This window comes from Oncorhynchus masou, chromosome 2, assembly GCF_036934945.1.
Source record: "Oncorhynchus masou masou isolate Uvic2021 chromosome 2, UVic_Omas_1.1, whole genome shotgun sequence".
Taxonomy (NCBI): Eukaryota; Metazoa; Chordata; class Actinopteri; order Salmoniformes; family Salmonidae; genus Oncorhynchus; species Oncorhynchus masou.
Window position 1 is genome coordinate 30455998 of NC_088213.1, and position 15000 is coordinate 30470997.

General features: G+C 49.2%; 1 protein-coding gene across 1 annotated transcript in view; it reads left to right on the forward strand.

The window, feature by feature from the left end:
- The window catches only part of gse1b (Gse1 coiled-coil protein b), a 408220-nt gene that overhangs the window by 96811 nt on the left and 296409 nt on the right, over window positions 1-15000 (forward strand).

Here is a 15000-nt window from a genome sequence, read left to right on the forward strand (position 1 = left end):
GTGTGATTGATCTCCCTGCTTCCGTCAGTCCCAGTATTGTAACTGATCTCCTGCTTCCTGTCAGTCCCAGTAGTGTGATTGATCTCCCTGCTTCCTGTCAGTCCCAGTAGTGTGATTGATCTCCCTGCTTCCCGTCAGTCCCAGTATTGTAACTGATCTCCTGCTTCCTGTCAGTCCCAGTAGTGTGATTGATCTCCTGCTTCCTGTCAGTCCCAGTAGTGTGATTGATCTCCCTGCTTCCTGTCAGTCCCCCAGTAAGTGTAACTGATCTCCCTGCTTCCTGTCAGTCCCAGTAGTGTAACTGATCTCCCTGCTTCCTGTCAGTCCCAGTATTGTAACTGATCTCCTGCTTCTGTCAGTCCCAGTATTGTAACTGATCTCCCTGCTTCCTGTCAGTCCCAGTAGTGTGATTGATCTCCTGCTTCCTGTCAGTCCCAGTATTGTAACTGATCTCCTGCTTCCTGTCAGTCCCAGTATTGTAACTGATCTCCTGCTTCCTGTCAGTCCCAGTATTGTAACTGATCTCCCTGCTTCCTGTCAGTCCCAGTAGTGTGATTGATCTCCCTGCTTCCTGTCAGTCCCAGTAGTGTAACTGATCTCCCTGCTTCCTGTCAGTCCCAGTAGTGTAACTGATCTCCCTGCTTCCTGTCAGTCCCAGTAGTGTAACTGATCTCCCTGCTTCCTGTCAGTCCCAGTAGTGTAATTGATCTCCCTGCTTCCTGTCAGTTATAGTAGTGTAACTGATCTCGCTGCTTCCTGTCAGTCCCAGTAGTGTAACTGATCTCCCTGCTTCCTGTCAGTCCCAGTAGTGTAACTGATCTCCCTGCTTCCTGTCAGTCCCAGTAGTGTGATTGATCTCCCTGCTTCCCGTCAGTCCCAGTATTGTAACTGATCTCCCTGCTTCCTGTCAGTCCCAGTAGTGTGATTGATCTCCCTGCTTCCTGTCAGTCCCAGTAGTGTGATTGATCTCCCTGCTTCCTGTCAGTCCCAGTATTGTAACTGATCTCCCTGCTTCCTGTCAGTCCCAGTAGTGTAACTGATCTCCCTGCTTCCTGTCAGTCCCAGTATTGTAACTGATCTCCCTGCTTCCTGTCAGTCCCAGTATTGTAACTGATCTCCTGCTTCCTGTCAGTCCCAGTAGTGTGATTGATCTCCCTGCTTCCTGTCAGTCCCAGTATTGTAACTGATCTCCCTGCTTCCTGTCAGTCCCAGTATTGTAACTGATCTCCCTGCTTCCTGTCAGTCCCAGTATTGTAACTGATCTCCCTGCTTCCTGTCAGTCCCAGTAGTGTGATTGATCTCCCTGCTTCCTGTCAGTCCCAGTATTGTAACTGATCTCCCTGCTTCCTGTCAGTCCCAGTAGTGTAACTGATCTCCCTGCTTCCTGTCAGTCCCAGTAGTGTAACTGATCTCCCTGCTTCCTGTCAGTCCCAGTAGTGTAATTGATCTCCCTGCTTCCTGTCAGTTATATTAGTGTAACTGATCTCGCTGCTTCCTGTCAGTCCCAGTAGTGTAACTGATCTCCCTGCTTCCTGTCAGTCCCAGTAGTGTAACTGATCTCCCTGCTTCCTGTCAGTCCCAGTAGTGTAACTGATCTCCCTGCTTCCTGTCAGTCCCTAACTGATCTTGCTGCTTCCTGTCAGTGCCAGTAGTGTAACTGATCTCCCTGCTTCCTGTCAGTCCCAGTAGTGTAACTGATCTCCCTGCTTCCTGTCAGTGCCAGTAGTGTAACTGATCTCCCTGCTTCCTGTCAGTCCCAGTAGTGTAACTGATCTCCCTGCTTCCTGTCAGTCCCAGTAGTGTAACTGATCTCCCTGCTTCCTGTCAGTCCCAGTAGTGTAACTGATCTCCCTGCTTTCTGTCAGTCCCAGTAGTGTAACTGATCTCCCTGCTTCCTGTCAGTCCCAGTAGTGTAACTGATCTCCCTGCTTCCTGTCAGTCCCAGTAGTGTGATTGATCTCCCTGCTTCCTGTCAGTCCCAGTATTGTAACTGATCTCCCTGCTTCCTGTCAGTCCCAGTAGTGTGATTGATCTCCCTGCTTCCTGTCAGTCCCAGTAGTGTGATTGATCTCCCTGCTTCCCGTCAGTCCCAGTATTGTAACTGATCTCCCTGCTTCCTGTCAGTCCCAGTAGTGTGATTGATCTCCCTGCTTCCTGTCAGTCCCAGTAGTGTGATTGATCTCCCTGCTTCCTGTCAGTCCCAGTAGTGTAACTGATCTCCCTGCTTCCTGTCAGTCCCAGTAGTGTAACTGATCTCCCTGCTTCCTGTCAGTCCCAGTATTGTAACTGATCTCCCTGCTTCCTGTCAGTCCCAGTATTGTAACTGATCTCCCTGCTTCCTGTCAGTCCCAGTAGTGTGATTGATCTCCCTGCTTCCTGTCAGTCCCAGTATTGTAACTGATCTCCCTGCTTCCTGTCAGTCCCAGTATTGTAACTGATCTCCCTGCTTCCTGTCAGTCCCAGTATTGTAACTGATCTCCCTGCTTCCTGTCAGTCCCAGTAGTGTGATTGATCTCCCTGCTTCCTGTCAGTCCCAGTAGTGTAACTGATCTCCCTGCTTCCTGTCAGTCCCAGTAGTGTAACTGATCTCCCTGCTTCCTGTCAGTCCCAGTAGTGTAACTGATCTCCCTGCTTCCTGTCAGTCCCAGTAGTGTAATTGATCTCCCTGCTTCCTGTCAGTTATAGTAGTGTAACTGATCTCGCTGCTTCCTGTCAGTCCCAGTAGTGTAACTGATCTCCCTGCTTCCTGTCAGTCCCAGTAGTGTAACTGATCTCCCTGCTTCCTGTCAGTCCCAGTAGTGTGATTGATCTCCCTGCTTCCTGTCAGTCCCAGTAGTGTAACTGATCTCCCTGCTTCCTGTCAGTCCCAGTAGTGTGATTGATCTCCCTGCTTCCTGTCAGTCCCAGTAGTGTGATTGATCTCCCTGCTTCCTGTCAGTCCCAGTAGTGTAACTGATCTCCCTGCTTCCTGTCAGTCCCAGTAGTGTAACTGATCTCCCTGCTTCCTGTCAGTCCCAGTATTGTAACTGATCTCCCTGCTTCCTGTCAGTCCCAGTAGTGTAACTGATCTCCCTGCTTCCTGTCAGTCCCAGTAGTGTGAACTGATCTTGTAACTGATCTTCCTGTCAGTCCCAGTATTGTAACTGATCTCCCTGCTTCCTGTCAGTCCCAGTAGTGTAACTGATCTCCCTGCTTCCTGTCAGTCCCAGTAGTGTGATTGATCTCCCTGCTTCCTGTCAGTCCCAGTATTGTAACTGATCTCCCTGCTTCCTGTCAGTCCCAGTAGTGTAACTGATCTCCCTGCTTCCTGTCAGTCCCAGTAGTGTAACTGATCTCCCTGCTTCCTGTCAGTCCCAGTAGTGTAATTGATCTCCCTGCTTCCTGTCAGTTATATTAGTGTAACTGATCTCGCTGCTTCCTGTCAGTCCCAGTAGTGTAACTGATCTCCCTGCTTCCTGTCAGTCCCAGTAGTGTAACTGATCTCCCTGCTTCCTGTCAGTCCCAGTAGTGTAACTGATCTCCCTGCTTCCTGTCAGTCCCAGTATTGTAACTGATCTTGCTGCTTCCTGTCAGTGCCAGTAGTGTAACTGATCTCCCTGCTTCCTGTCAGTCCCAGTAGTGTAACTGATCTCCCTGCTTCCTGTCAGTGCCAGTAGTGTAACTGATCTCCCTGCTTCCTGTCAGTGCCAGTAGTGTAACTGATCTCCCTGCTTTCTGTCAGTCCCAGTAGTGTAACTGATCTCCCTGCTTCCTGTCAGTCCCAGTAGTGTAACTGATCTCCCTGCTTCCTGTCAGTCCCAGTAGTGTGATTGATCTCCCTGCTTCCTGTCAGTCCCAGTATTGTAACTGATCTCCCTGCTTCCTGTCAGTCCCAGTAGTGTGATTGATCTCCCTGCTTCCTGTCAGTCCCAGTAGTGTGATTGATCTCCCTGCTTCCTGTCAGTCCCAGTATTGTAACTGATCTCCCTGCTTCCTGTCAGTCCCAGTATTGTAACTGATCTCCCTGCTTCCTGTCAGTCCCAGTAGTGTGATTGATCTCCCTGCTTCCTGTCAGTCCCAGTATTGTAACTGATCTCCCTGCTTCCTGTCAGTCCCAGTATTGTAACTGATCTCCTGCTTCCTGTCAGTCCCAGTAGTGTGATTGATCTCCTGCTTCCTGTCAGTCCCAGTATTGTAACTGATCTCCCTGCTTCCTGTCAGTCCCAGTAGTGTAACTGATCTCCCTGCTTCCTGTCAGTCCCAGTAGTGTAACTGATCTCCCTGCTTCCTGTCAGTCCCAGTAGTGTAATTTATCTCCCTGCTTCCTGTCAGTTATAGTAGTGTAACTGATCTCGCTGCTTCCTGTCAGTCCCAGTAGTGTAACTGATCTCCCTGCTTCCTGTCAGTCCCAGTAGTGTAACTGATCTCCCTGCTTCCTGTCAGTCCCAGTATTGTAACTGATCTCGCTGCTTCCTGTCAGTGCCAATAGTGTAACTGATCTCCCTGCTTCCTGTCAGTCCCAGTAGTGTAACTGATCTCCCTGCTTCCTGTCAGTCCCAGTAGTGTAACTGATCTCCCTGCTTCCTGTCAGTCCCAGTAGTGTAATTGATCTCCCTGCTTCCTCTCAGTTATAGTAGTGTAACTGATCTCGCTGCTTCCTGTCAGTCCCAGTAGTGTAACTGATCTCCCTGCTTCCTGTCAGTCCCAGTAGTGTAACTGATCTCCCTGCTTCCTGTCAGTCCCAGTAGTGTAACTGATCTCCCTGCTTCCTGTCAGTCCCAGTATTGTAACTGATCTCCCTGCTTCCTGTCAGTCCCAGTAGTGTAACTGATCTCCCTGCTTCCTGTCAGTCCCAGTAGTGTAACTGATCTCCCTGCTTCCTGTCAGTGCCAGTAGTGTAACTGATCTCCCTGCTTCCTGTCAGTGCCAGTAGTGTAACTGATCTCCCTGCTTTCTGTCAGTCCCAGTAGTGTAACTGATCTCCCTGCTTCCTGTCAGTCCCAGTAGTGTAACTGATCTCCTGCTTCCTGTCAGTCCCAGTAGTGTGATTGATCTCCTGCTTCCTGTCAGTCCCAGTATTGTAACTGATCTCCTGCTTCCTGTCAGTCCCAGTAGTGTGATTGATCTCCCTGCTTCCTGTCAGTCCCAGTAGTGTGACTGATCTCCCTGCTTCCTGTCAGTCCCAGTATTGTAACTGATCTCCCTGCTTCCTGTCAGTCCCAGTAGTGTGATTGATCTCCCTGCTTCCTGTCAGTCCCAGTATTGTAACTGATCTCCTGCTTCCTGTCAGTCCCAGTATTGTAACTGATCTCCTGCTTCCTGTCAGTCCCAGTATTGTAACTGATCTCCCTGCTTCCTGTCAGTCCCAGTAGTGTAACTGATCTCCCTGCTTCCTGTCAGTCCCAGTAGTGTGATTGATCTCCCTGCTTCCTGTCAGTCCCAGTAGTGTAACTGATCTCCCTGCTTCCTGTCAGTCCCAGTAGTGTAACTGATCTCCCTGCTTCCTGTCAGTCCCAGTAGTGTAATTGATCTCCCTGCTTCCTGTCAGTCCCAGTAGTGTAACTGATCTCGCTGCTTCCTGTCAGTCCCAGTAGTGTAACTGATCTCCTGCTTCCTGTCAGTCCCAGTAGTGTAACTGATCTCCCTGCTTCCTGTCAGTCCCAGTAGTGTAACTGATCTCCTGCTTCCTGTCAGTCCCAGTAGTGTAACTGATCTCCTGCTTCCTGTCAGTCCCAGTAGTGTAACTGATCTCCTGCTTCCTGTCAGTCCCAGTAGTGTAACTGATCTCCCTGCTTCCTGTCAGTGCCAGTAGTGTAACTGATCTCGCTGCTTCCCATCAGTCCCAGTAGTGTAACTGATCTCCCTGCTTCCTGTCAGTCCCAGTAGTGTAACTGATCTCGCTGCTTCCCATCAGTCCCAGTTGTGTAACTGATCTCCCTGCTTCCTGTCAGTCCCAGTAGTGTAACTGATCTCCCTGCTTCCTGTCAGTCCCAGTAGTGTAACTGATCTCCCTGCTTCCTGTCAGTCCCAGTAGTGTAACTGATCTCCTGCTTCCTGTCAGTCCCAGTAGTGTAATTGATCTCCCTGCTTCCTGTCAGTCCCAGTAGTGTAACTGATCTCGCTGCTTCCTGTCAGTCCCAGTAGTGTAACTGATCTCCTGCTTCCTGTCAGTCCCAGTAGTGTAACTGATCTCCCTGCTTCCTGTCAGTCCCAGTAGTGTAACTGATCTCCCTGCTTCCTGTCAGTCCCAGTAGTGTAACTGATCTCCCTGCTTCCTGTCAGTCCCAGTAGTGTAACTTATCTCCCTGCTTCCTGTCAGTGCCAGTAGTGTAACTGATCTCCTGCTTCCTGTCAGTCCCAGTAGTGTAACTGATCTCCCTGCTTCCTGTCAGTCCCAGTAGTGTAACTGATCTCGCTGCTTCCTGTCAGTCCCAGTAGTGTAACTGATCTCCCTGCTTCCTGTCAGTCCCAGTAGTGTAACTGATCTCCTGCTTCCTGTCAGTGCCTTTAGTGTAACTGATCTCCCTGCTTCCTGTCAGTCCCAGTAGTGTAACTGATCTCCTGCTTCCTGTCAGTCCCAGTAGTGTAACTGATCTCCTGCTTCCTGTCAGTCCAGTAGTGTAACTGATCTCCCTGCTTCCTGTCAGTCCCAGTAGTGTAACTGATCTCCTGCTTCCTGTCAGTCCCAGTAGTGTAACTGATCTCCCTGCTTCCTGTCAGTCCCAGTAGTGTAACTGATCTCCTGCTTCCTGTCAGTGCCAGTAGTGTAACTGATCTCCTGCTTCCCATCAGTCCCAGTATTGTAACTTATCTCCCTGCTTCCTGTCAGTCCCAGTAGTGTAACTGATCTCACTGCTTCCTGTCAGTCCCAGTAGTGTAACTGATCTCCCTGCTTCCTGTCAGTCCCAGTAGTGTAACTGATCTCCCTGCTTCCTGTCAGTCCCAGTAGTGTAACTGATCTCCCTGCTTCCCGTCAGTGCCAGTAGTGTAACTGATCTCCCTGCTTCCTGTCAGTCCCAGTATTGTAACTGATCTCGCTGCTTCCTGTCAGTGCCAGTAGTGTAACTGATCTCCCTGCTTCCTGTCAGTCCCAGTAGTGTAACTGATCTCCCTGCTTCCTGTCAGTCCCAGTAGTGTAACTGATCTCGCTGTTTCCCATCAGTCCCAGTAGTGTAACTGATCTCGCTGCTTCCTGTCAGTCCAAGTATTGTAACTGATCTCGCTGCTTCCTGTCAGTCCCAGTAGTGTAACTGATCTCCCTGCTTCCTGTCAGTCCCAGTAGTGTAACTTATCTCCCTGCTTCCTGTCAGTCCCAGTAGTGTAACTGATCTCGCTGCTTCCTGTCAGTCCCAGTAGTGTAACTGATCTCCTGCTTCCTGTCAGTCCCAGTAGTGTAACTGATCTCCCTGCTTCCCATCAGTCCCAGTAGTGTAACTGATCTCGCTGCTTCCTGTCAGTCCCAGTAGTGTAACTGATCTCCCTGCTTCCTGTCAGTGCCAGTAGTGTAACTGATCTCCCTGCTTCCTGTCAGTCCCAGTAGTGTAACTGATCTCCCTGCTTCCTGTCAGTCCCAGTAGTGTAACTGATCTCCCTGCTTCCTGTCAGTCCCAGTAGTGTGATTGATCTCCTGCTTCCTGTCAGTCCCAGTATTGTAACTGATCTCCTGCTTCCTGTCAGTCCCAGTAGTGTAATTGATCTCCCTGCTTCCTGTCAGTCCCAGTAGTGTGACTGATCTCCCTGCTTCCTGTCAGTCCCAGTATTGTAACTGATCTCCCTGCTTCCTGTCAGTCCCAGTAGTGTAACTGATCTCCCTGCTTCCTGTCAGTCCCAGTAGTGTAACTGATCTCCCTGCTTCCTGTCAGTCCCAGTAGTGTAACTGATCTCCCTGCTTCCTGTCAGTCCCAGTAGTGTAACTGATCTCCCTGCTTCCTGTCAGTCCCAGTAGTGTAACTGATCTCCCTGCTTCCTGTCAGTCCCAGTAGTGTGATTGATCTCCCTGCTTCCTGTCAGTCCCAGTAGTGTAACTGATCTCCCTGCTTCCTGTCAGTCCCAGTAGTGTAACTGATCTCCCTGCTTCCTGTCAGTCCCAGTAGTGTAATTGATCTCCCTGCTTCCTGTCAGTCCCAGTAGTGTAACTGATCTCGCTGCTTCCTGTCAGTCCCAGTAGTGTAACTGATCTCGCTGCTTCCTGTCAGTCCCAGTAGTGTAACTGATCTCCCTGCTTCCTGTCAGTGCCAGTAGTGTAACTGATCTCCCTGCTTCCTGTCAGTCCCAGTAGTGTAACTGATCTCGCTGCTTCCTGTCAGTGCCAGTAGTGTAACTGATCTCCCTGCTTCCTGTCAGTCCCAGTAGTGTAACTGATCTCCCTGCTTCCTGTCAGTCCCAGTAGTGTAACTGATCTCGCTGTTTCCCATCAGTCCCAGTAGTGTAACTGATCTCGCTGCTTCCTGTCAGTCCCAGTATTGTAACTGATCTCGCTGCTTCCTGTCAGTCCCAGTAGTGTAACTGATCTCCCTGCTTCCTGTCAGTCCCAGTAGTGTAACTTATCTCCCTGCTTCCTGTCAGTCCCAGTAGTGTAACTGATCTCCCTGCTTCCTGTCAGTCCCAGTAGTGTAACTTATCTCCCTGCTTCCTGTCAGTCCCAGTATTGTAATTGATCTCCCTGCTTCCTGTCAGTCCCAGTAGTGTAACTTATCTCGCTGCTTCCTGTCAGTCCCAGTAGTGTAACTGATCTCCCTGCTTCCTGTCAGTCCCAGTAGTGTAACTGATCTCCCTGCTTCCTGTCAGTCCCAGTAGTGTAACTGATCTCCCTGCTTCCTGTCAGTCCCAGTAGTGTAACTTATCTCCCTGCTTCCTGTCAGTCCCAGTAGTGTAACTTATCTCCCTGCTTCCTGTCAGTGCCAGTAGTGTAACTGATCTCCCTGCTTCCTGTCAGTCCCAGTAGTGTAACTTATCTCCCTGCTTCCTGTCAGTCCCAGTAGTGTAACTGATCTCGCTGCTTCCTGTCAGTCCCAGTAGTGTAACTGATCTCCCTGCTTCCTGTCAGTCCCAGTAGTGTAACTGATCTCCCTGCTTCCTGTCAGTGCCTTTAGTGTAACTGATCTCCCTGCTGCCTGTCAGTCCCAGTAGTGTAACTGATCTCCCTGCTTCCTGTCAGTCCCAGTAGAGTAACTTATCTCCCTGCTTCCTGTCAGTCCCAGTATTGTAACTGATCTCCCTGCTTCCTGTCAGTCCCAGTAGTGTAACTGATCTCGCTGCTTCCTGTCAGTCCCAGTAGTGTAACTGATCTCCCTGCTTCCTGTCAGTCCCAGTAGTGTAACTGATCTCCCTGCTTCCTGTCAGTGCCAGTAGTGTAACTGATCTCCCTGCTTCCCATCAGTCCCAGTATTGTAACTGATCTCCCTGCTTCCCATCAGTCCCAGTATTGTAACTGATCTCCCTGCTTCCTGTCAGTCCCAGTAGTGTAACTGATCTCCCTGCTTCCTGTCAGTCCCAGTAGTGTAACTGATCTCGCTGTTTCCCATCAGTCCCAGTAGTGTAACTGATCTCGCTGCTTCCTGTCAGTCCCAGTATTGTAACTGATCTCGCTGCTTCCTGTCAGTCCCAGTAGTGTAACTGATCTCCCTGCTTCCTGTCAGTCCCAGTAGTGTAACTTATCTCCCTGCTTCCTGTCAGTCCCAGTAGTGTAACTGATCTCGCTGCTTCCTGTCAGTCCCAGTAGTGTAACTGATCTCCCTGCTTCCTGTCAGTCCCAGTAGTATAACTTATCTCCCTGCTTCCTGTCAGTCCCAGTAGTGTAACTGATCTCGCTGCTTCCTGTCAGTCCCAGTAGTGTAACTGATCTCCCTGCTTCCTGTCAGTGCCAGTAGTGTAACTGATCTCCCTGCTTCCTGTCAGTCCCAGTAGTGTAACTGATCTCGGTGCTTCCTGTCAGTCCCAGTAGTGTAACTGATCTCCTGCTTCCTGTCAGTCCCAGTAGTGTAACTGATCTCCCTGCTTCCTGTCAGTCCCAGTAGTGTAACTGATCTCCCTGCTTCCTGTCAGTCCCAGTAGTGTAACTGATCTCCCTGCTTCCTGTCAGTCCCAGTAGTGTAACTGATCTCCCTGCTTCCTGTCAGTCCCAGTAGTGTAACTGATCTCCCTGCTTCCTGTCAGTGCCAGTAGTGTAACTGATCTCCCTGCTTCCTGTCAGTCCCAGTAGTGTAACTGATCTCCCTGCTTCCTGTCAGTGCCAGTAGTGTAACTGATCTCCCTGCTTCCTGTCAGTCCCAGTTGTGTAACTGATCTCCCTGCTTCCTGTCAGTGCCAGTAGTGTAACTGATCTCCCTGCTTCCTGTCAGTCCCAGTAGTGTGATTGATCTCCCTGCTTCCTGTCAGTCCCAGTATTGTAACTGATCTCCCTGCTTCCTGTCAGTCCCAGTAGTGTAACTGATCTCCCTGCTTCCTGTCAGTCCCAGTAGTGTAACTGATCTCCCTGCTTCCTGTCAGTCCCAGTAGTGGAGATAATGTAGCAGTAACTCCCTAACTACATGATCGTATAGAACACCAACCCAGACATACTGGAAGGGCTTGCCTCTTACCTTGTACTTGAAGGCAAATCTGCTCCGTGGTGTTTCTCAACCATCTGTTCTAGAGGATGGAAGCAGTAATACGAGATCTATAATACAGGCCTGGGGCCAGTGACTTGAGAAAACAGACAGTGACCATCTCCTGTTTTGAAGTTCTGGAGAGAGCTGGAAGGAGATGAAAAGTGTTAAATGAGCTTTTTAAAAACAGACTTTTAGGGGCTGAGAAGACTCGGGGGTTAGGACTCATTCTGGCCCTGTGAGTGTGTTTGTGTATCTGTATGGAGAGAAGATGATCCCTAGACTCAGACATGACTATTTACCTGAAAATATTTCAACACACACACATTGCCCAGTGAGACAGGTAGTAGGTACTCCAAGCTGGCATAGACAGTAGAGGCTGACATAGACAGTAGAGGCTGCCATAGACATTAGAGGCTGACATTGACAGTGGAGACTGGCATAGACAGTAGAGGCTGGCATAGACAGTGGAGACTGGCATAGACAGTGGAGATTGGCATAGACAGTGGAGGCTGGCATAGACATTAGAGGCTGGCATAGACAGTGGAGACTGACATAGACAGTAGAGGCAGGCATAGACAGTATAGGCTGGCATAGACAGTGGAGGCTGGCATAGACAGTAGAGGCTGGCATAGACAGTGGAGGCTGGCATAGACAGTGGAGGCTGGCATAGACAGTGGAGGCTGGCATAGACAGTAGAGGCTGGCATAGACAGTGGAGGCTGGCATAGACAGTGGAGGATGGCATAGACAGTGGAGGCTGGCATAGACAGTATAGGCTGTCATAGACAGTAGAGGCTGGCATAGACATTGGAGGAAGGCAATAGACAGTGGAGGCTGGCATAGACAGTAGAGACTGGCATAGACAGATGCTGGCATAGACAGTGGAGGCTGGCATAGACAGTGGAGGCTGGCATAGACAGTGGAGGCTGGCATAGACAGTGGATGCTGGCATAGACAGTGGAGGCTGGCATAGACAGTAGAGGCTGGCATAGACAGTAGAGGCTGGCATAGACAGTGGAGGCTGGCACAGACAGTAGATGCTGGCATAGACAGTAGACGCTGGCATAGACAGTAGAGGCTGGCATAGTCAGTAGAGGCTGGCATAGACAATAGAGGCTGGCATAGACAGTGGAGACTGGCATAGACAGTAGAGCCTGGCATAGACAGTAGACGCTGTTATAGACAGTAGAGGATGGCATAGACAATAGAGGCCGGCATAGACAGTAGAGGCTGACATAGACAGTAGAGGCTGGCATAGGCAGTAGTGGCTGGCATAGACAGTAGAGGCTGGCATAGACAGTAGAGGCCGACATAGACAGTGGAGGCTGGCATAGACAGTGGAGGCTGGCATAGACAATAGAGACTGGCATAGACAGATGCTGCCATAGACAGTGGATGCTGGCATAGACAGTATAGGCTGGCATAGACAGTGGAGGCTGGCACAGACAGTAGATGCTGGCATAGACATTAGAGGCTGTCATAGACAGTAGAGGCTGACATAGACAGTAGAGGTTGGCATAGACAGTAGAGGCTGGCATGGACAGTGGATGCTGGCATAGGCAGTGGAGGCTGGCATAGACAGTGGAGGCTGGCATAGACAGTATAGGCTGGCATAGACAGTGGAGGCTGGCACAGACAGTAGATGCTGGCATAGACAGTAGACGCTGGCATAGACAGTAGAGGCTGGCATAGACAGTAGAGGTTGGCATAGACAATAGGGGCTGGGATAGACAGTGGAGGCTGGCATAGACAGTAGAGGCTGACATAGACAGTAGAGGCTGTTATAGACAGTAGAGGATGGCATAGCCAATAGAGGCTGGCATAGACAGTAGAGGCTGACATAGACAGTAGAGGCTGGCATAGGCAGTAGAGGCTGACATAGACAGTGGAGGCTGGCATAGACAGTGGAGGCTGGCATAGACAGTAGAGACTGGCATGGACAGTGGAGGCTGGCATAGACAGTGGAGGCTGGCATAGACAGTGGAGGCTGGCATAGACAGTGGAGAAAATAGAACAGTGGAGAAGCAAATAGACATGGAGGCTGGCATAGACAGTGGATATAGACTGGATTCTGTGGCATGGACAGTGGAGGTCATAGACAGTGGAGGCTGGCATGGACAGTGGACTTCATAACAGTGGACATAGACATGGACAAAATACCCCAGAACAAATAACATGTTATTACAGTACATTGCTGGATTCTGTACAGGGGGTCATCCTGACTTCATAACACACACACACACATACCCCACACACACACCACCACACACACACACACACACACACACACACACACGCACACACACATACCCCACACACACACCACACACACACACACACACGCACACACACATACCCCACACACACACACACACACACACACACACACACACGCACACGCACACGCACACACACACACACACACACACACACACACACACACACACACACACACACACACACACACACACACACACACACACACACACACACACACACACACACACACACACACACCTCTCTCTCTCTCTCTCTCTCTCTCTCTCTCTCTGTGTTACCACAATAGGGCGTGTTACCACAATAGGGCGCGTTAACACTTACTCAGCTCTTTTCGTGTGCTAGCTGAGGATAAACCCCTTCTGTGTCTCCATATTGAGGAAGGGCAGATGAAGCTGTATTTGCCCACAGGTCATGAGCTCCATCACACGTCCCTGTCCTCAGACACCAGATCTATCTGGTGGATCTCTGAAGCTCTACTGACATTCTCTCTAATGATGCTGACATTTCCAAGGGCTTTGAGGAGCTCAGCCTTGAGTGGCTTCCTATTCACTGCAAAACACTGGGGGAAATGCAGCTCCAACAATCTTGCCAGGACCTCTTTCCATGCCCTGTTTTAGAGCACTTGAAGTGAACCAACCCATCCTGTCTAATTCTAAGAGTGATAATAAATGTTTGTGTCCTTGGAGAATGTAGACTTCGGGGTTTTCTTTAGTTGCCTCACTGCCTTTGTGTCTTGTCGCTAGTTGTGTTGTCGCTAGTTGTGTTTTTTTCTTTGGGAGTCGTGATGTGTGTCGTCTCTCGGTTTAGGCAGAAAACTCACAGAGAGAGAGGGAGATAGATCTGTTTCTCCTGCAGGCTGGCTGGTCGAGCGGACTGACAGAGGCTGACGTCTCACTCCCACCGAGACAGAGCTGGTACAAGAAACTACTCTCCACTCTCAATTCAATTCAATTCAAGGGCTTTATTGGCATGGGAAACATGTGTTAACATTGCCAAAGCAAGTGAGGTTGATAATATATAAAGTGAATATATAAAGTGAAATAAACAATAAAAATTAACAGTAAACATTACACATACAGATGTTTCAAAACAATAAAGACATTACAAATGTCATTTTATATATACAGTGTTTTAACAATGTACAAATGGTTAAAGGACACAAGATAAAATAAATAAGCATAAATATGGGTTGTATTTACAATGGTGTTTGTTCTTCACTGGTTGCCCTTTTCTCGTGGCAACAGGTCACAAATCTTGCTGCTGTGATGGCACACTGTGGAATTTCTCCCAGTAGATATTGGAGTTTATCAAAATTGGATTTGTTTTCAAATTCTTTGTGGATCTGTGTAATCTGAGGCAAATATGTCTCTCTAATATGGTCATACATTGGGCAGGAGGTTAGGAAGTGCAGCTCAGTTTCCACCTCATTTTGTGGGCAGTGAGCACATACATGTAGCCTGTCTTCTCTTGAGAGTCATGTCTGCTTACGGCGGCCTTTCTCAATAGCAAGGCTATGCTCACTGAGTCTGTACATAGTCAAAGCTTTCCTTAATTTTGGGTCAGTCACAGTGGTCAGGTATTCTGCTGCTGTGTACTCTCTGTGTAGGGCCAAATAGCATTCTAGTTTGCTCTGTTTTTTTGTTCATTCTTTCCAATGTGTCAAGTAATTATCTTTTTGTTTTCTCATGATTTGGTTGGGTCTAATTGTGCTGCTGTCCTGGGGCTCTGTAGGGTATGTTTGTGTTTGTGAACAGAGCCCCAGGACCAGTTTGCTTAGGGGACTCTTCTCCAGGTTCATCTCTCTGTAGGTGATGGCTTTGTTGTGGAAGGTTTGGGAATCGCTTCCTTTTAGGTGGTTATAGAATTTAACGGCTCTTTTCTGGATTTTGTGGGTATCGGCCTAATTCTGCTCTGCATGCATTAGTTGGTGTTCTATGTTGTACACGGAGGATATTTTTGCAGAATTCTGACCTACAACCATAAAGGGCAATGGGCTCTATGACTGATTCAAGTATTTTTAGCCAAATCCTAATTGGTATGTTGAAATTTATGTTCCTTTTGATGTCATAGAATGCCCTTCTTGCCTTGTCTCAGATCGTTCACAGCTTTGTGGAAGTTACCAGTGGCGCTGATGTTTAGGCCAAGGTATGTAT